At 40.1% G+C, this 23,667-nt stretch overlaps 1 protein-coding gene across 3 annotated transcripts in view; it reads right to left on the bottom strand.

Annotated features, from left to right (window-relative positions):
* LOC131060178 (putative WEB family protein At1g65010, chloroplastic) overlaps positions 1-23,667 on the bottom strand; it is a 235,012-nt gene that overhangs the window by 5,115 nt on the left and 206,230 nt on the right. The window lies entirely within an intron of this gene.

The raw sequence follows: 23,667 nt of genomic DNA, 5'->3' as shown, positions 1-23,667 counted from the left end.
AATGCCACTACTTGAAACATCATTTTGATGGTAAATGGTTTAGAAAAGACCAATAGTGCAAGTATGGGCATGGTGCACATTACATTCTTGAGGAAATCAAAGGTCTTCTCTATTGCTTCTAACCACATGAATGCTTTTTCTTTAACATGGAAGCCAACAGGACGACAATTTACCAGTCCTTAACAAATTCCCTATAATGTACAATGGGATCTAAGAATCCCTGAATACTTTTGAGAGTTTTGGGTTTGGGCCAAGTCTTCATATTTTCGATTTCTTTAGGGCCAACTTTAACTCCCTTTACTGATACAATTATGCCCCAAATATTTGACCTCTATCTGGTGACAAGAACACTTGGAATGCTTTGCACATAACTGGTTTGTTGAAAGAAGTCAAAAGGGTTTGATCAATGTGAAAGAGGTTCTCTGCCCAAGTGGATGAGAATGTCATAAAAGAATATCCAAATGAATATTCCTAAGAAATAGCCAAAAAATCTAGTTCAACAAGCTTTAAAAATGTAGATGGGGCATTAGTAAGGCGAAACAACATACTCAAAAACTCAAGTGAATCTCATGAGTTCAGAAGGTTTGAGGAATATCCTCTTTATCCAAATGGAGTTGGTGATATCCACACTGTAAATCTATTTTGGAAAAGAAGTGAGCCCCATGCAATTCCTCAAGCAACACATCAACCATTGATATTGGGAACTTATAATTGATTGTAATGTTGTTTAGTTACCAAAAATCTACACAAACACTAGGGATCCATTATTTACTCAGACAACAAGTGTTAGAGAAGAGTATGAGCTAACACTAATCAAATGACCGTTGCCTAAAACAATTCTTGCATTATTTATTCAATTACAGTCTTCTATACAAAAAGGCATTAGTATAGTTGAATGTTAGGTGGCATGCTACCAAGAATCAACTAAATTGCATGATTATGGGAACGTAAAGGGGTAATCCACATTGCTCCACAAAGATTGAGGTGTGTTGGTGAGAAATTTATGCACCACCTTGGCCAGGGTGGGTGCGCACCTGGGCCATGGTGCGCACCCACCCTGGCCAAGGTGCTTGATGATTGATTTGAGGCACCCAATTCTGTGATCAGCAGAGAACAAAGCTAGGCTGTCAGCCATGAGCTATTTTTTAATAACATTTCCATCCAATGGAAGCTAATGAGGTTTGTGGGAATTGCTTCTAGCCCTATGAGAGTGTATTTTCGGATCATAAATTGTATCCATGTTTCTAAGTAATCCCACAAGAGGGGTTCGAGTGTGCATAATCATTATGCTCTTAGAACCATATCTCAAGCTCCTAAAGGAAGGACAAACATATCTGATTTCAAATTGCAGTCACCCATTGAAATTCAAACCCTCCTAAATTTCCCCTTGCATGCCAATGTCATCCATTAGCTATCATGTCCTTAAAACTAAATTGTACGCTAGTGTCCCCCATTAGCTATCATGCACTCGAAACTAAAGTATGGGTAAAGGTAACAATATGTTTGTTTAGCTACTTAAGGGTGAAAGAAATTATGGTTGTTGTTTGAATCGATGAAGATTGTTAAAGGCTTCTTATTAAAGTAACCCTTAACCTTCATTTTGTAGGGTGTGGTTATTTCTGTCAAGGCATGCATCAAAATCTCTAGGACAAGATCATATTGGGAGTTTGGCATATGCTCTTTGTCCTCAATGGAAGTGACTTCCACTTGCTCCAATTCTTCAAGGATAGGAGATGACTCCACATCCAAGAGTTATAATATATGTTTCAAGCATTTGTGACATGGGTACTACTTTTCATCATAATTGTAGCATAACCCCTTACCACAACAATCTTTCATCTCAACATTGCTTAAATGCTTGATCGATGTCCCTTGTGGGGTATAAGGTATCGGGGACCAAGCAAGCAATGGACTTCGGAATTGTAGAGGCTTACATCATAGATATAAGACTCAGTGACACTCACCCAAACTCAGCAACTCTCAAGCCAAGCCGACCGAATTAAGGCTTCAGGACTCATGAACTAAGTACTTGGGAAGTCTAGTCAAACTCACCAAGTCTACCAAACTGGTCAAACTCAAAATATCTTGATAGGTAGATTTGACCAAGTCTATGAAAATCAAGGGAAAAAAAGAATAAAAAACTGAAAATGCTTAAACATAAAAGCATGAAAGTCGATTTTTTTCGAAGGGTTTAAACTTTAAAGGACTTTTGGAGGATGATTAAAAGTGATAAATTATGAAAAATAGCATGGGCCATGAAGGTTTGTGTGGTTTCAAAGGCTTTAGTTTGGGCTTGGTTCTAGTAGATGTTGCTGCTTTGGTTGTGTGTGGAGTTGTTTTCAGCAGCCCCTACATGTACAAGGGAAGTGATGTTCACTACAAATAGGAAAACAAATACCTCTTAGTCAACGATGGTCACCATTTCATTTTGCATGCCCACAAGGGCAAGTCCAAGTGATCCCAAGTTAACCTTCAAGCAAGGAGGATGCTCGATGGAAGCACCCAAATCATTCCCCTTGAGTGGAGGAAAAGGAAGTTGATACAGCAACTCCATCTAGTTCAAACACTTTGACAGTTCAAACATCTTTGAACTATTTGAGGCAAAGATTTTCAAGTTCTTGGTTAAAGTGTTGGAAGTTCAATGGCATCCATGCCATCTGTTGGGGGTTCATCCCTCATTATCTAAGTCTTCATAGCTTTTGGGGAAAATAAATCTTCGTATAGAGCTGATGTGATCTATAAAACAATCAGAAAATGTGTTTGGTTCTCTATGAGACCATGATGGAGTTACACTTTCGATGAAGTGGGTAGGTGGTGTAGGATAGAGAACAAAAGAGTTTCAAGTATCAATATGAAATTATCAGTTCTGAAAGGGACAATTGTGCAACCACCAGTTCCAAAAAGTATCACTTTTGAAAGCACAGGGGTGATTATGAAACCACCACGGTTGCAAAACTGCTAGTCTACTTCAAGTGGCAGTTTTGTCCCATGTCTAGAATTGTCCTGTGGATTTTAAATTATACACTTCCCATCTTCCTGGTGTCTTTCATCTTCTTTTTGGGGTTGTAAAAGCATAAAAAGACAGTTGTGACTGTAAAGGAAAGAATGAAAACTTTTGATTGATGTTAGGAGCAGAAAATTGGTTGTTCTTGCATGTTGTTGCCCAAGAACCCTAAGATTGCAATGGAATTGGAGATTGTAGTCAAGAATTTCATTATACCTCAACCCTTGATGGAGATTTCTCCCAAAATTTGGCTTCTCCATGGTGAATCTTTGTGACTTTGTTTATTGCTATATTTGATAAATTAAGTACAGGAAATAATAATACAAATGATAATGCATACCTAGCACAGCAGTAAAATATATCTTTATTCGCACATGGAATTAATTGTAGAGAAGAAGACCATAGATGGTCAGCCAAGGATTACAATTAATCCGACTATACCATACTACCTTCCTTGGCGGTACATAACATATTTAAAGGACCGACTGTTGCCAAGAGGAACACAACCATCAACCAATCGACACATTAACTACCCGAGAGTGACAACCCACTTAATACAAACAATTAATACATTGGTGGATAACAAATATTATCAAAAATAACAATAGGCATTTTATGTTGACTACATCATCCCCCCCCCCCCCCCCAAAAAAGTCCTCTTCCAGATGACAAGTAAACATCAAGAAATATTTGGAAAGACTAATGACAAACAATGACTTGGACCGAAACGACCTGTTGTGACGTTTTCACACATCGCCTCATTGCAAATGGGGACCCCCTTGTTTTGGCTTTTAGGGTAGTGTTTTGAGTCGCCAATCTTTGCAAGTCTAGAGTTGGGGGTTTTCAAGAGATTTTCTAAATTTATCAGGTCAATTGGATCAATCATAATCAAATGAGAATTTTGACATCTTAAAAGTGCTAAGATAAGCCAAAGGACAAAAAACACAACAACTTAGGGTCAATTCTGACAGCTTCCCATTTTTTGTGGAATTTTGCTTTTTTGCTTTTTGCTTTTTCATTTTTGGCACTTTGGGACCAATCTGGGAAGCAACTTTTCCCCTTCTTTTTTTGCTTTTTGCTTTTTTCAGCTTTTTTGAAAGTTGACCTAGGATTGAGTCACTCAGGTCATGGTGTTGATGTGTTTTTCAGGCACATGCGAACACAAAATAAAATACCAAGGTATTTTATCCTCTCTTGAACAAAGTCTCAAATGCTGAAGATTAGCTTAAGGATCACTCGAGACAACTACAAGGTTCATGAATGTCGGGTCACGACGTGTGGATAAGCTCAATGGTTGATGTGATTATGCTGGAATCACGAGGGGACTTACGTTGAATTGTTGAATGCTTGAATCGTTGTAACTTGATCATCTGATGTTACAATTTTATGATGCTTTTTATCCTAAAGTAGCTTGAGTTGAAAAAAAAGCAAAAGGGAAAGGGTTGAAGAATTTATCCTAAAGCCTAGAACGCAAGAAGATAGATGAATGATAAGATGGAATCCTACTGGGCAAGGTCTCACCATCAAATTGAATGATTCAACACAAGTACAGTGCAATCTTCTAAGGTGCAATTCAAAAAAGTTCAAATCATTACCATCAAGCATTGATTATCATTCAAGTTAATGCATAAACAATGGATATATAACAATCTGAAGTTAAGCTCATATAATTCCAGTTGACCATGCAAGGCACACTTACAATCAGCAAGAGGCTAGTGGTATGGACTAATGGATTCCACACAAATGCATTCAACAAATTTGTCCATTCAATCTAATCAACATGAAAGCAAATGAATTGAGAAGTAGAGACCATGCAACTTGTTGAAATAACACATTAATTCACCATAACTTCAATGAAATCATATGCTCTTTACAACAAGATTTTAGCAACAATCTTTGCCTTCTCCTAATCTTACTTCTACTCTAATTACTATTTGCTATTAAACTATTCTTGAACTACCAACTATTCTATTATTATTAACCTTTACAAATGAAGAGCTTGAGCTTTATAGAGAGAGCTCATTACAAGAAATGGCCAGGATCAAACCCCATCAACGACCAAGATTTTACAATGAAACCCTAATTAGGGTTTGTTACAACAAACCTTATTTTGGCCAATGAAATAATTACAATGCTTTGACACATGTCCTCTTTAGAATATTCGACCAATAGACAATGGGGGTAGGTACATCAAAGTTTGTGCCCCCATGTGTGAGTTAGGTGCACTAAATCTGGACATGTTGATGTAGGTCTCCTTTGATCGGTGGAGTAGTGACTAGGACGCCATCTCATCTTGCACTTGTAGATTTGGTAGATCATCATGAAAGAATGTTGAGCGACATCTCTTGATACTCAACATTGTCCGGTTTGCTCAATGTGATGATGATGAAAAGCATTGTCATGATCTAACAAACTTTGATTAACTCTTCTGAAACTATCTGCTTCCTTGATCATGTCCGATATAGGCTTTGTGTGATGACCTTGATTGATCCTCCCTTGTTCATGATACATTTGATGAATTGTGCACCTGGTGGGATTAACTCCTTAATGCATTGACTTTGATTCTTGGATTCTCGGAGAGAATTCAAGATTGTAAAACTTTCCTTCATCATCATGCTCCAAGATCTTAACTTTGATCTTTGCATTGCAAGTCTCGAACTTGATCTTGATGTTGAATTGTCTTTGATTCCTTAATCACCTCTTTATAGCGCGAACCTTGTTTTGATATTGTCTTCTTATTGAATCCAAGTCTTTCATCTTTGCGATGTCTTGAATCTTTCTCCATACTCTTGAATTGTTCTTGATGTTGTTTGCAGTTCGTATCTTCATCCTTTGTTACCTGCAAAATAAACGAAGATAGTATTAATCACACATGGATAGGAACCTACAATTTGGTATGTCTTCAAAATGATGATGAAATGGTGATTCTATCTTTCACTCCCATAACTGATTTTGAAGTGCTCCAAGGGCTGAGTCATATGTTTGGAATTCTCATTCCACCTTTTATATGCAGATGCAGGGTTAATCACACTCAGATTTTGATCTAAAAATGTTCTTCAAATCAGAATATTGATCTTCAAAATGGTTCCACTCTCCTTGTGAATGAGTATTTGATCAATGAAATGATCAAATCTATCAAAATCGCTACTTGAAGGTGAATTCGCCTCCCTTGTAGATGAATGTTTGATCAATGTAATGATCAAGCTCTTCTATTAAAATCGCTGTTGCAGAGAGAAAATCGTGATTTTCAGAGGTGTAGATCTGAATATTGAATTGATTTCACCCTTCTTACAAATGTGTGTTTGAAATCACCATCGCTGTTGTGGAGAGAATTCGCCTTCCTTGGTGCTATAAATCAGAAAATTCACCTTAAATTCGCTGATCTCCCTGATTTGCAGAGCTGCTTGTAGGTGAATTTGCCCTTCTTGATTAGATTCTGAATGTTGTCTTATGAAGTTCGCTATCTTCTTGAAATTGCCGAGCAGATTGCTTTGAGTGATGACCTTTGAGTGAAAATTAGAAACTTCTTATCTAGGCGTTGGAGGCAATGAAGATGTGTCTCTTTATCTCAAACCCCTTAGGCCGACTTTTCATCTTATCAAAAAAAACTTTTACTTGTTCTTTGGAGGCCGACTTTGTATAGCCTTGGCGGATTTTTTGCAAGACCTTTGCCCTTCTAACCTTAGTCGGCTTTTAGGGAAGCTTTGCCCTTCACTTAGGATCGGCTTTTGCAATGACCTTTGCCACATTTGCTAGAGGGCGGCTTTTGAAGGAGGCTTTGCCATCTAAGCATCAAATCGGAAATTTAGAAGACCTTTGCCATCATTACTCAAGGCGGAAATTTGGAAGGGCTTTGCTATCTTTGCTTCATGGCGGAAATTTGAGATAGCTTTGCCATCTTAACACCAAGTCGGATTTTTCAAGGACCTTTGCCACTTGACACCATGGTGGATTTTAAGAGTACCTTTGCCAGTCATGATCTTAGGCAGCCTTTTGGAGGAGCTTTGCCACATTTGCTCTAGGCGGAAATTCAAGGTACCATTGCCATCATGGCGGAATTTTGAATGACCTTTGCCATCATGACTCCAAATCGGATTTTGCAATGACCTTTGCCATTCAACATCAAGGCGGCAATTTGAGACCCCTTTGTCATGTTGATCAAGGCGGCTTTTTAAGACCCCTTTGCCATAATGACACTAAATCGGATTTTTGAGGGGGGGCTTTGCCGTGTCATTGCTTGATCAGATTTCTCAGCCACCTTTGCAACTTAACACTTTGATCAGCTAGTTTGAATGTCTTTGTGTCTCTCCATTTAATCAGCTAACTTAGGCAGCTTTGCAAACATGATAGGCCAGATTAAGGGACCTTTGCAACATAGATTGAGGGCCAAATTAACTCCTTTTGCACCTCTCCACTTAGTCAAACTTTTAACTACATTGGGCAGATTTTTGAGCTTCGTTTGCATTTCAGGGATGCTAGGTAGTCTTTTGGAGTCTCTTTGCATTCTCTGACTTAGGTGGCCATTTGATGTTGCTTTGTAGTTGATGATATGAGCAACTTTATTGCCCTCCTTTGCAATTGATGGTGTGATCGGTCAGATTGCTTTTTGTTTGTATCTCTTGATATAATCGGCTTTCTAAGAGGCTTTGCAACATAACATCGAGGCAGAAATTTGGAAGGGCTTTGCCATCTTTTCTCTATGGTGGAAATTTGAGATAGCTTTGCCACTTCATGATTGGGGTGACATTTTAGGAGACCATTGCAAACCAAAACATGATCGGTGAAGAAGATCTTTGCATTGCAAAGCTTTGTCAACTAGCTGGCCTGGTATGTCACACTTCCAAAGGCACAAAATCGTTACAGATGAAGACACCTTGATTGGACTTGGATAATCACTGAAACGATTCAAGTCTCAGACCTGAACTTTATATTGCCACCTTGGGGGTCAAACTTGCTGAAGAGCGACAAATTCACTGCCCTTTCAATCACTGTTTAAGTATCAAAACTCAATATCGTGGTCCTCCAAGCCTGAGTTCAAAACTCAATATAATGCCAAGGTGTATTTATTGAAGTAAAAGATCAAGATTGCTGCCTCAAAATGATCAGAATTTGATCAATATCACAGTTGCTTCTGTATGCACTAGCTGGGCGATCCTCATTAAATGTCCCCAAAAAATGATTTCACCACCTTTGAAACGAATCTTCCATTGTGAACTTGGAGATTTGGATTGTATTTACAGTGAAATGTGCTTTATAAACTCCATCCTAAAGTTTTAGTGGAGCCCAAATATGCCACGGGTGTGAATAGGGAGTGGAAAGGTGTAATAGAAAAGAGGATATTGTGGCAAAGAAGATGGAGTGATGTGGTAAAGAAGTGCCACGGAGGGGATAAGGTGGAAGGGATGAAGGGGTAGGGTGAGGTGGATGTGGCAAGGATGGATAAAGAAATGTGAAGTGTTGTGGGGAAGGGAAGAGTGGTAGGGGAAATGCCACGTGAGGAAGGGAAGGAGAGGATGTTTGGGGAAAGGGAGACATAAGGGGTATGGATGATGAAGGTAGGAGATACGTGGGGTAAGGAGGTTTAGGATGTGGGAGGAGTTAGGAGATGTTGGGGAGTAAAGTGGAGTGGGAGGTAAAAGGGGGTAATGGAAGGGTAAAGGGGGTGTAGGCTATAATAGGATGGGGTTTAGGCTAGGGGAAGGAAGGTGGGTTAGGATAGGATAGGATAGGGGTAGCGGTAGGGTAGTGTGGGTAGTGAATGGGTAGGTTAATGGGTGTGAGGTGGAGGTAAGCTTAGGGAAATAAGGGAGGTTAAGGGCTATGATATGTGGGTTAGGATAGGCGACTTTAGGGGAATAAAGGTAGTAGATGAGGGTAGGTAGATGGGTAAGGAGGTTAGGATGGGGTATATGGGGATAGTGAATGAAGTTTTAGGATATGATAGGACAAATGGAAAGGTAGGGAGTAAGATAGTGGATGGGTGGAAGGAAGGGTGGATGGAGTATAGAAAGGTAGGTAGGGGATGAGATGGAAGGAGAGGTTAATGGATGAAATGTTAGGAACGTGAGGTGGAGAGGGATGAATGATGGAGGTGGAAATGGGTGTGATCGGGTTTGGGCACCCACTGACAGTGTTGAGAGAAGTGGAAGTGATTATGCCTTGGCTGGGCAAAGGGAGTGTTGAACCTCACTTCATCCTTAAGAGAGAAACTTGATCAGCTTTTTGAGCAACTACAAATAAGAGGCTAATAGCAAAGACTTGACAACGACCAACAACTAATCTAAGACAACCAACCTAGAAAGCGAAAAAGAGTGGAGGTCCCCATTTGCAATGGCGCGATGTGTGAATACATCACAACACATTGCAGTAAGGTTCCTGTCTTCAAAATGAAAAGTTTGTATCTCCAAGTATGAAAAGCAAGGGGAAATCTCCAAAAAATGCATTGATCCAGAAAGTTCCAAATGAACATGACGATGAGCAAGAAAATCCACTAAGTGTTTATGGCAAAGAGAAAGTTTCTAAATGAAGAAGGCAATGTCATGTGCCAAAGAGAGTTTCTAAATGGAGAAGGCAATGTCTTGTTAAGTGGTTAAAGAAAGTGGTTAAGTGTTGGCATTTTTGAAGGGAAAAGTCAGAATTTTGGCTAAGTATAAAGAGATGAGAAAAAATTATAAAGTCAAGATGAAGTTCGCCTTGGAAAATTTAAAAGTTTCTTATCCACACTTGAAGTCTGCCCTAGGTGGATAAATGATAAGTTTGGCTAAGGGTGAAAGCAAATGTGAATAGCATGAGGAAATTCGCCTAAGGAAAAGAGTTAGAGAATTTTGACAAAGTAAATCAAAAAGAAATTCGCCTAAGTCTTGGAAGGGAAAGAATTTGAGAAAATTTGGCTAAGCGTTGAAAAAGTTCAAAATTGCAAGTTTCCAAGACATCTTCCGAGAGAATTTCAAAGCCAATTTCCATGCTTGAGGTCAAAGTTGCAATGATTTAATAAAGAATTTTCCAAACTTACAAAACAGATTTCACTTCAAATTGTCTTGCTTTTTTATACTTTTTAGGGGCAAATGCTTCAATTTCTAAAACTTTCATGTTAAAATTAACCTTTGAAAATTTCTTCAAAATTTGCACTCCAGGATGGGAACAAACATCCAACCCCCTTATTGTATTTTAACTTAGAAAGTTTTCATGATTTTTAGGAGGTAGATGACAGCTCAGGAAGGGATTTCCAGAAAGGTGCAAATGAAGTTTGCCAACAAGGGAGCACAACCAAAATCCAAAATCACTTCAAAGTGGAAAAGGGTTGGTGATACCAATCTTGGTCATGTTGACTTCAAAGACAATCAAGGAAAGATTGAAGAGATAAGTAGAAAAGAAAGAAGAATTAAAGAAAGAGAATGAGCAACTGAGAAATTATCTCCAACACTTGATCAATCCTATTGCTCAAGGAAATGCAGCGGTTCCCTTGCCTTTGGCTCTTCCACAGGAAACAGTTGGAGACTTTGAAGATGACAGCTAAAGAAACTAAGGAATGGATGGCAAACATCAATAAAGAAGTTGTCACGTTAGTGGAAGAATTGATATTAATTAGCATATTGGCAAACTTCTTTGTTACTATCTAGAATTCAAGACATCGCGGATTGTGGCACTTGATGGAAGGATATTGGCCTACCTCGAAGAAGTTGCTATCAAAGGAAGCAATTCAAGAAAATGAAATGAACATGGAAAATCTGAAGGTCAAAGCTCAAGAGAATTTCTTTACTTTCACAAGACCGATCCTTAGGCAAAATTTGACTAAGGCATCCACCTTCTTTTCCATCAAGGATGCCCTTCAGAAACAGGAACTAGATTGGGAGAATGTTTTTGCCACTTATGTTGATGACTTGGACATAATCAAATTCAAGATAAACATGGTGCCCCATGTCACAATGGAGGAGGTTAATCCTCTTGTGTCCAAGTTCATCGCATATGCTGCCACAAAGAGAGGATAAGGATGCATTCTTCTAGAAGAAAGCTCCTTGTGCCACATGTCTTTCTTTTGTTTTCTCTTATTGGATAACTCTTGTAAACCCTATTCAGGGTGTATGTGTTTTGATCACGGCCGTTGATCTATGGTTGATCTGGGCTTTTTGTTCATTTTCAAAACTCTATATAAACCCCACTACTCTCATTTGTATGGGAGAGATTGGTGAAATTGTTGCTTAAGATTACTAAAATAATAAAGTTCATTTACATTGCTTTGAATTTCTATGTTATCTTGTGGCTGCATGGTTTCATATTTTCTTCAACTTAGAGTAGCATTTTCTTTACAAAGTTGTTAAATGAATGCAAGATTTGATAGTATTGATTGGTGAAATTGTTGCTCATACTTTTGATGAACATATGATTTTTGTTCATTGTGTAAAGTTAGCCTGAGTGCATTTTGTGGATGTTTAACTTTTGTTTTGGATAAATATTGTTCATTTTGATGGTATTATTCATAGTATGAAAACCTTAAGCACAACCCTAGAAGATTACACCTACTTTGTGTAGTTATCCTAGTGTGGCAAAGCAAAGCATGGTTATTAGTTTCACCCAATCATTGTCGTCTCTTAAATTCCTAGGAGTAGTATAGAATTCCTAAAACCCTTTCTCTTTTTACCTTTTTTAAAGTCCAAAATCGAAAATCCCCAAAAATAGTCTTTATAGCAAAAAGTTTTCATTGTGAACGAGATTCCCAAGTCCCCTTGGATTACTAGCATACATCACCAAACAAGCTATATCCAACATTAAAGTCCTTAGTTCGCAGTGTAAACCTTGGAATCGCCATATGATCTTCTTTGCAATCTTAGCATATGTGGTGATTTTATTCAAGAGAGGATAGAGTGTCTTTTGGGCATCTTTATTTTGTGTTCGATGTGTGTCATAAAACACGCACCAACACAACCCCAACTTGTAGTGTACCTGCCAAATCAAATGGAGGTTTGGGGGCAATACCCCCTTCGAGGGTCTAGGAGTAGTGCCCCCAGAAGGGTCAACGAGTAGTGCCCCTTGCGAGGTCAAGGGGTAGCACCCCTCGTAGGGTCCATGGCGCACATCATTTTTTTGATTTTTTAAGATGCTAGAAGCAATACTGATGAAGCCAAAGAAGAGCTTTAACCAACGTATGCAACATGTTGTGAAGAACCCACTTTGTTGTACGAAACGATGGCATTGTGGGGATTGTACGACCTTAAGCAGTACGAAAGGATGGCACTACGAGGATCATATGAACGACACGATGAGAACTCCACACGCTGGCTAAGGCTGATGACATATGGCTGATTTGCATGCCCGTACAGGGTGCAAACATTGTTGTACGATGCTAAAGAAATACTTTGGCCGTACGAGATGAAGTATCTGACATACGGTGTGGACAATATGCTCGGCCCATACAGGATGAAGTATCCATCATACGGTATGGACAATATGCTGTGTTCATACGAGATAAAGTATCCTTCGTACGGTGTGGACAATATGCTCTGTCCATACGTGATGAAATTGACATACAATAATGACCCCTTGGAATTTCGAAATTCGCACTAGCAGTACGGAACAATGCATTGGCTGTCGTACGAGAAGGAGAAACCGCACAAGGGTCCGTACGTGAGGATGAATGAACTGTTGTATGAGAGAATGAAAATGTCGTACGTGAGAGTATGTCAAGCAGTGTTGTATGGTATTGCCGAGCTGTACAGAAGGAGCATCAAGGTGTCGTACGAGAAACATAAAGGACTATCGTACGATATGAAATGGAGACCACACATGAGCAAGACGATGTCGCCGTATGGTGCAAAATGTGAAGTGACACTTTCATACCCGAGGTGTCGTACGGTAATGAGCAGAAGTTGTACAGACTTTAGAAGCTATCGTACGGTCTGGAAGTACTCCCTACATGGCACGAACAATACATGTTGAAACTATTGTCATTTTATGACACCCTTGGTCCATCAATGAGAACCGATCAGAGATATGTTCCATGGACCAGCGCTACCCCAGTTGATCGAGGACAAAACCAATGGAATCATGAAGTGTTATGTGTTGTCTTGTCAGGAGGCCAGTTCCCAAGCCTTTTCCTTCTTGATCCTGAAATTCCTAGTTCCCAAGCCTTTTCCTTCTTGAACCCAGAATTCCTAGTTCCCAAGCCTTTTCCTTCTTGAACCCAGAATCTTGGAATTCCCAATTTCTAAGCCTTTTCCTTCTTGAACTTGAAATCCTGAAATTCCCAGTTCCCAAGCCTTTTCCTTCTTGAACCTGTAATCGCGAAATTCCCAGTTCCCAAGCGTTTTCCTTCTTGAACTCGGAATTCCGAAATTCCTAGTTCCCAAGCCTTTTCTTTCTTGAACACAGAATCTCGGAATTCCCACTTCCCAAGCCTTTTCCTTCTTGAACCCGGAATCCTGAAATCCCATAATTCCTTGTTCCCAAGCCTTTTCCTTCTTGAACACAGAATCCTAGAATCTTGGAATTCCTAGTTCCCAATCCTTTTCCTTCTTGAATCCAAAATCCTAGAATCCCGAAATTCCTAGTTCCCCAGCCTTTTCCTCCTTGAACCCGAAATCCTAGAACTCTGGGGTTCCCATTTCCTCTCCCCTTGTAGCAGGGCTTGATGTCCGACTTTCGATGACTTGCAACACTTCCAGATGATGTGATCAACACTCAAGGCTCTTAATGCTCCACCAACCCTTGTGACTTGTCTACTTTCATTGATGGAGCTACAGGGGCGCATTTAATGCTTTTTGCAAAATTGACATCAAGTGGAGTCCAGGGCCATGCTTATTTATGGTTACTTGATGGTCTTCATGTCAAGACTGCATGCTTTGACTTTCGAATGTTAGGCAATCCATCTTCTACAAGTACTTTTCTTCTTGGGATTGCCTTGTCAGAGTATGGCCAGGTTTGCTTGCATACACACCATGTCAGTTCTGTGCACCTCCCTGTCTTCCCCGACTGACATTTCTCTATGCACGCCAGGGTCAAGGCTTCCTCTCCTTGACCATTGGTCTCTCCTTTACGACCATTTTGCTATATATAGGCCGTTAAGCCTCATTGTAAAGGGTTTTCTCCCGATTGGCTTGAGCTACTATCTGCTCTTTCACTTCTCTTGAAGATTTGTTTTATTTCTTGCATTTCTGCAACTGTAAGTTTGGCCATTGACTTGAGAATGAATTGAAATCATCATTCTTGCCTCTATTCAACTTATGCATGTTGTGTATGTTTTCTTACCTTCATTATAAGTATATGTTTTGTGGCTTTCTCTCACGTATATGCTATGTTAAGTTGTTTATGAGTGTGACTTGTGGGAAACCTTCTCCCCTTTTGATATTCAGCAATTTCTAACATCCATAAATGTGTTTGGGGTCATTCATGCAACTAAAGTTTGTGCATCTCCAAGGTATTTTGATTGATTCTTTGTGTCATCTCAGGATGGGGAGAGGAACATCTCTTATCTTGGTGCATCACCTCCTTTCATTTTAGCATTTCCTTTTTCCCTTTTCCTCTGTGGGCTATTAGGATAGGTTTAGAAGTAGAATTTGGAGTGTTGAGTTGGTTCAACATTTGCACTTGGATTGAGAAGGAAGTCGGCTTTCTCCGGAGATTCAACCCCTTTGTGCAGCGTCCGATACTTCGGGGTTGTTTCCATGTTTCAAGAAGTTGTTGAGTTGATAGCTCAACAAGGGTGCAAACTTTTGTGACAATAGTTTCTGGCACGCCCAGTGGGACTGACTTTCAACTTACATGCTAAGGATTCAATGTCGTTCTTAGTATCTCAGCCTTTGGAGGTAGTCATCATTCAAGCACATGGCAACTCTGTTCACAAATCCAATCTCTTGTTCATGACCTATTGCTGATTTCATGCCCGGAATTCATACAAGGGTATCTTCTAGAGGTAATTTCCAATTTTCAGAACTCTTATTTTCAAGTTCTAGAAGACGGAGAGGTAGACCTTCATTGTCACTAGTCAGGGGTGTTAAGGTTGTAAGCACTCCATCACCCAGGTCTCGTTCTACCCCTCCATTTACAAGACCATTATAGTCTAGGTCTCCCACCACTCATATCAATAGACCATTGTTTCACATGGCTAGAAATTAAGTTTTGTTACTTTCAATGGGGGATGTCGTCTCATTTTAGCCCAAAGAAATGATATACCAACGGTTGCATTATAGAATTTACCCTATTTCATTGGTGAAACAACTACTACTCCCATAGAGCACATTCAAGACATTGCAAGCATATGCTATGTCCATAATGTCACTGAGGATGATGTTGCTATTAGGCTCTTGGCCACTTCCTTGAAAGGAAAAGCCTTGCAATGGTATAGAGGGTTACAACCTAACTCCATTCACAATTGGGACGAATTGGAGGAGATATTGTGTGACCATTTTGAAGACAAAAGTCATCACCTCACTTGTTGAACAATTAACTACAACCTCATGAATTCATGGGAGACTTCAATTTCAGATTCCAAAAGACATGGAATAGAATCCCTGCTCTAGTGAAGCCATCTCGAAAAACATGCTTTCTTCTATCTCTAAGAGCTCTCAATAGTGATGTAATTGCCATGATACAATCAATGGGCGAAACTTCTCTACCAAATGCATATGACATAGCCATAAAGGCAGAAAATTGTTTGATACAAGCTAGGAAGATAGCTCCAAGGCCGCCAATGCCTCTATTCCCAGAAGCTCCTATCAACAATCCACCTTGGCTCCTATCCCCATGGTGCCCACAAGCCATCCATCCACATCCACTTCATCCTCAAATGAGCTCCACGAGGGCAAGGCTTTGTTGCAAAACTTTGGCAATGAGCTGGTGACACTAAAGAGGCATCAAGCTCAGCATAGCATGCCTTATCAAGCAGAAAATTAGAATTACCAACAAAATAGGCCACCTTTTCAAGGGCAAAACCAATGGAGTAATGCCAGGTCCTTGAATAGTTTGAATCCTACAGCTGCAAATAACTCAAAGACAATAGTTCTAATGCAAAACAATCTCGCCCACGAGCAAGATTGGTGTAAACCATGCAATCAGCCACACAACCAAGGTGCATGCCAAAATGGACTATTTGTCCAAACTCTAGTAGTGCAGAATGAGCAAACCACCTCCGGCCAACAGTATGATCCAAATCAGCCAAGTGTTGGTGATCAGAGTCACATACAAGGAGATTCTACTTTCATCAATTGGCAAGAGGCAAAATTTTGTGGTATAAACCAGACAAATGGTGATAGTATGCTACAATACACAAGGTCAAAAAGGAAAGCGGTAGAAAATGGCTCACCTTCAACATTAGCCCAAGCTCCAACGACCAAAGTAGCTGTCTAGGATACAAATCAAAATACCATTCAAGGGAGGAGGACGCAAGAGGAGGCCCAGGTCACCCCAAGAACAAAGATAGACCTTATAGCTTCAAAGGCGCCTTCAAAATCAGCTGGTGTTCCTTTGAATATAGTTGACCAAATGAAGAAGGCCAATCTCAATGTCACTATGTGAGAGGCCCTTTCCATCCCATCTCAAAGGGATTTGCTTAAGGAGGCATTGAAGGACATGAACCAATCAAGTGATGAGGCAACGGTCAACAAGAAGACAATTCCAACTAGTTTGGTACAGCCTGGGGAGGAAGGAGATTCAAGCAAAATCAGTAAACCTCCCCCCTTGTATCTCTCTTTAATCATAGGAGATAACTTAGTTCACAATTGCATGATAGATTCAGGAGCTAACAGTTTAGTCATGTCCAAGAAGGTAGCTGACCTTCTTGGTATAAAATATGAACCTGTGACTAAGGATGTTGTCCAATTGGATGGCACTTCTATTAAGATAGTAGGGGTTGTTAAAAATTTGAAGCTAACCTTGCATGCATGCATGCCCGGGTTGCACTGTCTTACAAGACATATCAATCATTGACCTCCCTACCTTCTTTGCCATCTGTCTGTCTAGAAACTTCACCCCCAGATAGGTGGATACTTGTCTTCTGATTGGTCCCACATGCTATTTCGAACAAGGTATGGTACCAAGGTTACCATAAAGGCATAACCCATTGTACAAAACCACATTGAGCCCTACACCCCCAACCCTATAAACATGAATTGCACCTTGCGTGAAGAGAGGGAGGAGTGTATTGTCCGTGGGCCTGCTACTCTTCTATAAGAGGTTCCTGATTGCTTGCTAGATGAGTGGGGCAACACTTTCCAGTTTGATCCATTAGGTGAGAGTGAGGAGACTAGGCTTGGTACCTATTGTATTCAAGAGGAGGATACTCCTATTCCTAACCTCATCAAGACTCAAGAAGATCCGAAAGGGTTATGGAGCATGTTTTTTGATGCTTCAAGAAATAGGAATTGTGTAGGTGCTGGTGTGATGCTTGTTTCCCCTGAGAAGGAGAAATATTTCTTCTCTTTTAGGCTTTATTTTGGTTGCACTGACAATGTGGCTGAGTACGAAGCCCTAGTCCAAGGTCTCCAGCTTGCACAAAAAGAAAGATCAGATCTTTTCAAGTATTTGGAAATAGTGAGTTAGTTAATCATATCAGAGCTCAAAGCATAACAAAGAACAACTTAAATCATACAAACAACGGGTTTGGGACTTGATTGAAAGATTTGAGGTCTTCACAATTCAAAGCATTCCTATGAGTTAGAATAAGCATGTTGATAGGCTTGTAGCGGTTGGTGCTCAGTTTGACATACCAATGCATGTTGCAAACAAGAAGGAACAACACATCAGGCTTGTTGTGAGGCTTGTTGTCCTAGACAATCAAGCAAATTGGCCAGTATACGAAAGTAATCAGCAAATTGTCAATTTCTTGCAAAATGAAAAAGAATCTTTTGCTAAAAAATAGTCTATGCTGCAAGACCAATATGGAGATTAGATCATGCAACTCAACTCCAACAAGTTGCCTAAAGGTCTAGTTACCTTGGAAGGCATTTTCAACTCGAAAGATCAATTGAAGAAGAGGATGAACTTGGTTGCAAAGAGGGGTGATTATAAGCCAATTGTTGTTGCCAAGGGCAGGTCACTAAATTTGGGAAAGGTATGTTCCTCAATGGAACAAGAGGCTTTTGTTAAGCTTTGTCAAAGATATGAGGACATAGTTGCTTGGACCTATGAAGATTTAAAGGGTTTTGACCCTAGCTTAGCCCAACATACTATAGAACTAAACCCAGATGGAAAACCAGTTAGACAAAAGCAAAGGCCAATAAACCCCAAAATTGGGCCACTAATGAGGAAGGTGTTAACCAAACTCATAAAAGCCAATATCATCTTTCTTGTCAAACACTCCTCTTGGGTGGCTAACCTTGTCCCTGTAAGGAAGAAGAATGGGGAAATCAAACTATGTGTAGACTTTAGGGACCTCAATAGAGCCTCCCTTAAGTCATTATCCCCTTCCCTCCATGGAGCGAATTCTCCAAAAGGTCGGTGGCTCAAAAAGATTTTCATTCTTGGATGGGTATTCAAGCTACAATCAGATTTTAGTCCAAGAGTCGGACCAATACAAGACTGCATTTACTACTAAGTGGGGTACTTATGCTTATTGTGAGATGCCTTTTGGGCTAACCAATGCAGGTGCCACATTTCAAAGAGCAATGGACATGGCTTTCAAGGGTGTATTAGCAAACTTGGTGCTTATATACCTTGATGATATAACCGTATATTCAAAGCATGTAGTTGATCATTTTGATCAGCTTGAGCAGGTATTCATGAAATGCAGGGAATATGGTGTCCTTGAACCCAAGCAAATGTGTATTTCCTACTAATCAAAGGAGATTGTTAGGACATGTATCTAAAGAAGGCTTAGCCATTGATCCAGAGTGAGTGGGGGCTATTCTTTCTCTCCCACTCCCCAGTCACAAGAAAGGATTACAGAGTTTCCTTGGTAGGATCAACTTTGTGAGGAGGTTCATTCCCAACCTTGCCACCATGGTAAAACCCCTCACCTCCATGCTAAAGAAAAATTTGGCTTTCAGTTGGACCAAGGAAGGGAAGGCCGGATTTGAAGAAATTAAGCAAGCAATTTCTCAAGCCCCTAATCTTGCCAATCCTAACTATGAAAAGGATTTTATCCTCTATACCTTCAGAGGAGAATCCAGCATCTCAGTTGTCTAACACAACTGAACAATGATAATTTGGAGCAACCTATTGCCTTCTTCGGTAAGGGATTAAAGGATTATGAACTTAGGTATAGCTATGTAGAGAAGTAGGTCCTCACTATTGTAAGAGCATTGAAAAAGTTTAGACACATGTTGTCTAACAACAAGATCCATCTATTAGTTCCACATGCAAGTGCTAAGGATTTCCTTCTAAGCAAGGACATCAACGAGAAGAGGGTTGGGTGGATAACAAAGGTCATGGAATACGACATCAATATCAAGATCACCAAGCTTGTAAGAGGCAAGGGCCTATGTGAACAACTTGTCTCATCTTCTGAGACTACTTCAGAGGTCGCCCTTGTGTTACAAGAGGATCAACCAACTAGCAACGACACTCAGGTCAGTTGGGTGAGCGACATGACCATCTTCTTAATGGAAGGTAGATACCCCCAAGGCGTAGATAGGACCAAAAGAAGACACTTCGGGTTGTAGTCCATCCCCTATGTTTTAGTGGATGGCACCCTTTTCTGAAGAGACTCTAATGGAGTCTTGTTAAGATGTATTGAGCAAAATCAAGTCAACATATTATTAGAAGAATTTCATGATGGCTCTTCAGGGGGCCACTTCTCTGCAAGGACTACAACTATCAAAATAATGAGGGCTGGATATTACTGGCCAACCTTATTCAATGACTCACTAGATGGGTGAAGAATTGCAAGAAGTATGGTTTCTTTTCTGGAAAGCAAAGGTTAGTTGCACTTCATCTCCATCCTATTCAAGCGGACCAGCCATTCGCACAATGGTTTAGACTTCATTGGCATGATAAATCCACCTTCTAGTGCTGGACACGAGTGGATCTTGGACGCTATAGACTACTTCACCAGGTGGACAGAGGTAGTTGCATTGAAGGACACCACAAAGGCCTCAGTGTTGGAATTCCTTGATGGAATTGTGACAAGATTTGATGTCCCCTCCACCATCATATCAGATAATGCCAAGGCATTTGTTGGAACCCAAATCAGTTCTTGAGCAATTAAGCATGGTATATACTTAAAGACATCATCCAATTTTTACCCTTAGGGTAATGGCTTAGCTGAATCTTCCACCAAAAACTTCATCAGGATAATCAAAAGGACAATTGAAGACAAACAGAGGTCATGACATACTAAGTTGAGGACAGCCATATGGCCTGACAGGATCACACCCAAGAGGGCAATTGGTAGCTCCTCTTTCATGCTAGTATATGGGAAGGAAGCAAAACTTCCATCTTCCCTAGAGTTACTCTCTCTTGAACCAGCACATCAGCTAGAATTGACAAAGAATGATGCCATGACAATAAGGCTAGTTGAGCTAATGGAGTTGGAAAAGGTTAGAAGTCAAACTATGCATATGCTTGAGGCTCATCAAGAACAAGTCAAAAGAAGTTTTGCCAAAAAGGCTACTAATAGGGTTTTCAAAGAGTTAGATCTAGTTCTCAAGTGGGATGCCGGCAGAGCCAAAGCCGGACGTGTTGATGTGTATTTTGTACACGACCAAACACAGAATAAAATACCGAAGTATCTTATCCTCTCTTGAACAAAGTTCCCGACTGCTGAAGATTTCATTGAAGGATCAATCGGAGTCGGGAACTTTGTTCAAGAGTGGATAAGATAATTCGGTATTTTATTCTGTGTTTGGTTGTGTATAAAATACACATCAACAGAATTGGCGCTAGAAGGAGGGCTTGATCGCAATGAATGCGTAAACAGTTGGATTTCGAAATTTTATCAATTTATGTTTGCAAGAGTTACCCAGGACTTTTGTCCCTCCTCCCGTGCTCAACAGAATTGGCGCTAGGAGGGCCTGATCACGATGAATGCCTAAACAGCTAGACTTCAGACTCTATCAATTCATGTTTGCGGGAGTAATCTTAAAGACTTTTTTTCACCCTCCTCCCGTGCTCAACAGAATTGGCACTAGAAGGAGGGCTGATCATTGTCAAGCCGCAATCATTGGAACTTATCAAGTCACATTTAGAAAAGATATACAGAGCTTTTTACCCTCCTCCACGCTCGACAGAATTGAAACAAAAGAAAGGTGAGCGAATACGAACTCTTGAATCCAAGGAAGATCAGTGGAAAGCCTTTTGTCAAACACTCGACAGAAGTGATACAAAGGAAGGTGATCGCTGGGTCGTCAGTTGGACTTGCGAAAACAAGGAAGCAAGCTGGAACCAGTTGAATGTTCAAGTTGAATCCGACATATTCAAGATCTCTCTTATTCCAAAAAAGACAACAAAAAAAAAAAAAATAAATAAAAAAATAAAAAAGAAAAGATTTCTCATGGAGCAACAACAGTTTCACGATGAGCAACAAGTTGATTTTCCTCAACTTTGGTGGAGATTGGATACACAACTTTATCCACGAAGATTGTCTGAGTTTGCAAGACCAGGGCAGTGTCGAGTCCATGAGACAAAAAAACATGATGAAATGCATTGCTTGAAGTACTTGTCAAGAATGGAATCGGCAGCACAAGGAAAGATCTTTTTTTGGGACGTCCCCAGACCAGAGGCAGAAGAAAGCAATTTCAGTATCCCAGAGAGCAAGGATCCTCTTCTAAGCTTCTTGTGGATGATCGAGAGTCAGCTCATTTTGAATGGTGAAATGCGTTTAGAGAACACATTACTACTATTGTGGTGTAGAATTCACAACTCACCTCACTCTGAGTTTACTTGCTCAGTATGTGAAATGGCTATCAATCAAGTCAGAAACCAGTTTGGAATGCCAACTTTGTCTGAGGAAGAATGTATTATGAACAGATCTTGGGGTGCACATCTTGCAGTTGAATTCAGGAGAACCTATGAAAAGGACATTGCTCCAGCATCTGATTATGAGAAGGACCAGTTGCAGGTTGACGATACAAATACACCTGATGATCAATGTATGGATAGCTCGCCATGCCTTGCACCTGAAAAGGAATACCATGAAACAAAAGTTGGAGAATCAGTTGAGAATACTCAAGCAGTGATAAAGGAAGATCCGAGAGTTGAACAAGCAATCAAAGAAGAAGATGACTCATTCCTTGAAGAATTCTCATTTATACTACAAAACGAGATCCTTGAGAGTGAAATACAAGAGGTTTCAAATAGCATCCTTCAAGAGGACAATCAAGTTGACATATTGAACAGAGAGCTACAAATTATCATAAGTGAGCTCAAATATGAAGGACAATTTGAGGAGGCACTCAAGGACATCCTCACTCTCATGATATTTGAAGGAGCACTGAAGGACCATATAGAGGAAGCACAAGTGGAATCACTGCCAAAAATTTTTCAAGATAAACAAGCTATGGTGAGTGATGCAATCCATCATCAATTGCAACCTCCCGAGACATTGCTCGAGAATGAAACATCACCTGAGATTATCTTTGATCAACTAGAGGAAATGTTTGAGGCTCAATCCATCAGGGAGTGCTTGGTTTTTGAGGATATGCTAACAAAATTTCATGAAGATACCTGGTTTATGCAAGATATTTCAATGAAAACAAAGAATGTTGAGCTATTCAAAGGGGCGCTAAGCTTGTTTCAAGAGGAACTTCCTAATCAAGATCAACACACTGTGAATGCTCATGGAATAGTTCATCATCAATGGCGAGCTCCTGAAGCAGCTGGTGACCTCGCTTTCGACAATACAGTTCCGTCTGAACCAGAAATGTGTCAAGTTGTCTCTTTCCTTAATCCTAGCCTTGAAAGTTATTATGATTTTGATTAAGGGGATTTTGGGAAAACAACTTGCATCTGGATTGATCATGGTCCTAACGAATTACCTTAGTTGATCATTTTAAGTGAAAACTTGCTTGAGTATGAGAGATGCATGGTGAGATTTTGCTTTTCTGTGTTTAAGGATGAATTTGCTCGGTTGAGAACCATCACGTTTGCCATGCTCCTGTTGCACAACCTAAGAAATCATGTGAAGGCATGTACATATTTTGCTTCTTTGAGTCGTGTTGAGTCTAGGAGTCTTGTATATAGGTTTGGAGTAGGTTTTCTTTTCGTGTCTTTAGTTAGAAGTTTTTGAGCCTTGTTCTTAATTTGCCTTGAGTCATTTGACTCATGATCTAGTGTAGCTCAGGTAGTTTAGTTGTTTGCTTTCTTTAGTTAGCTTTTGGTGTGCGCTTTAGCTTGGTTTGCCTTGGGTTAGTCTGTCGGTCGTTTGCTTTAGTTTAGGTGTCTTGAGTGGGAGCCTCCATCTTGTGAGAAAGGCGCCTATGTTGTTTCTCGCGCACTGGCTACATCTTGGATCTTATGTTAGACTCATTTCTTAGATATCTATTCATGAAGTGCTTGGAATCCGAGGTTGTTCCTCTCCAGCTTTATCATCTGATCAAGACCTGTATTTGACTTGGAAGGGAATCATTTTTTTTGTATCTCGATGCTGACATTTGTTGATTACTATATCTTCACACATTAATAGACTCCGAGTCATTATAGTTTTCAGGCAAAGCTGTGGTTGGTGAAAAATCTAAAATTTGACTTCAGCGCCACCGCAATCCTCAAACCCTAGTAAGCTTCACTGCTTACGAGCCAAA

Source organism: Cryptomeria japonica, chromosome 7 (assembly GCF_030272615.1).
Source record: "Cryptomeria japonica chromosome 7, Sugi_1.0, whole genome shotgun sequence".
Taxonomy (NCBI): Eukaryota; Viridiplantae; Streptophyta; class Pinopsida; order Cupressales; family Cupressaceae; genus Cryptomeria; species Cryptomeria japonica.
The sequence above is the reverse complement of the archived record's forward strand: the minus strand, read 5'-3'. Positions and strand labels throughout refer to the sequence as shown.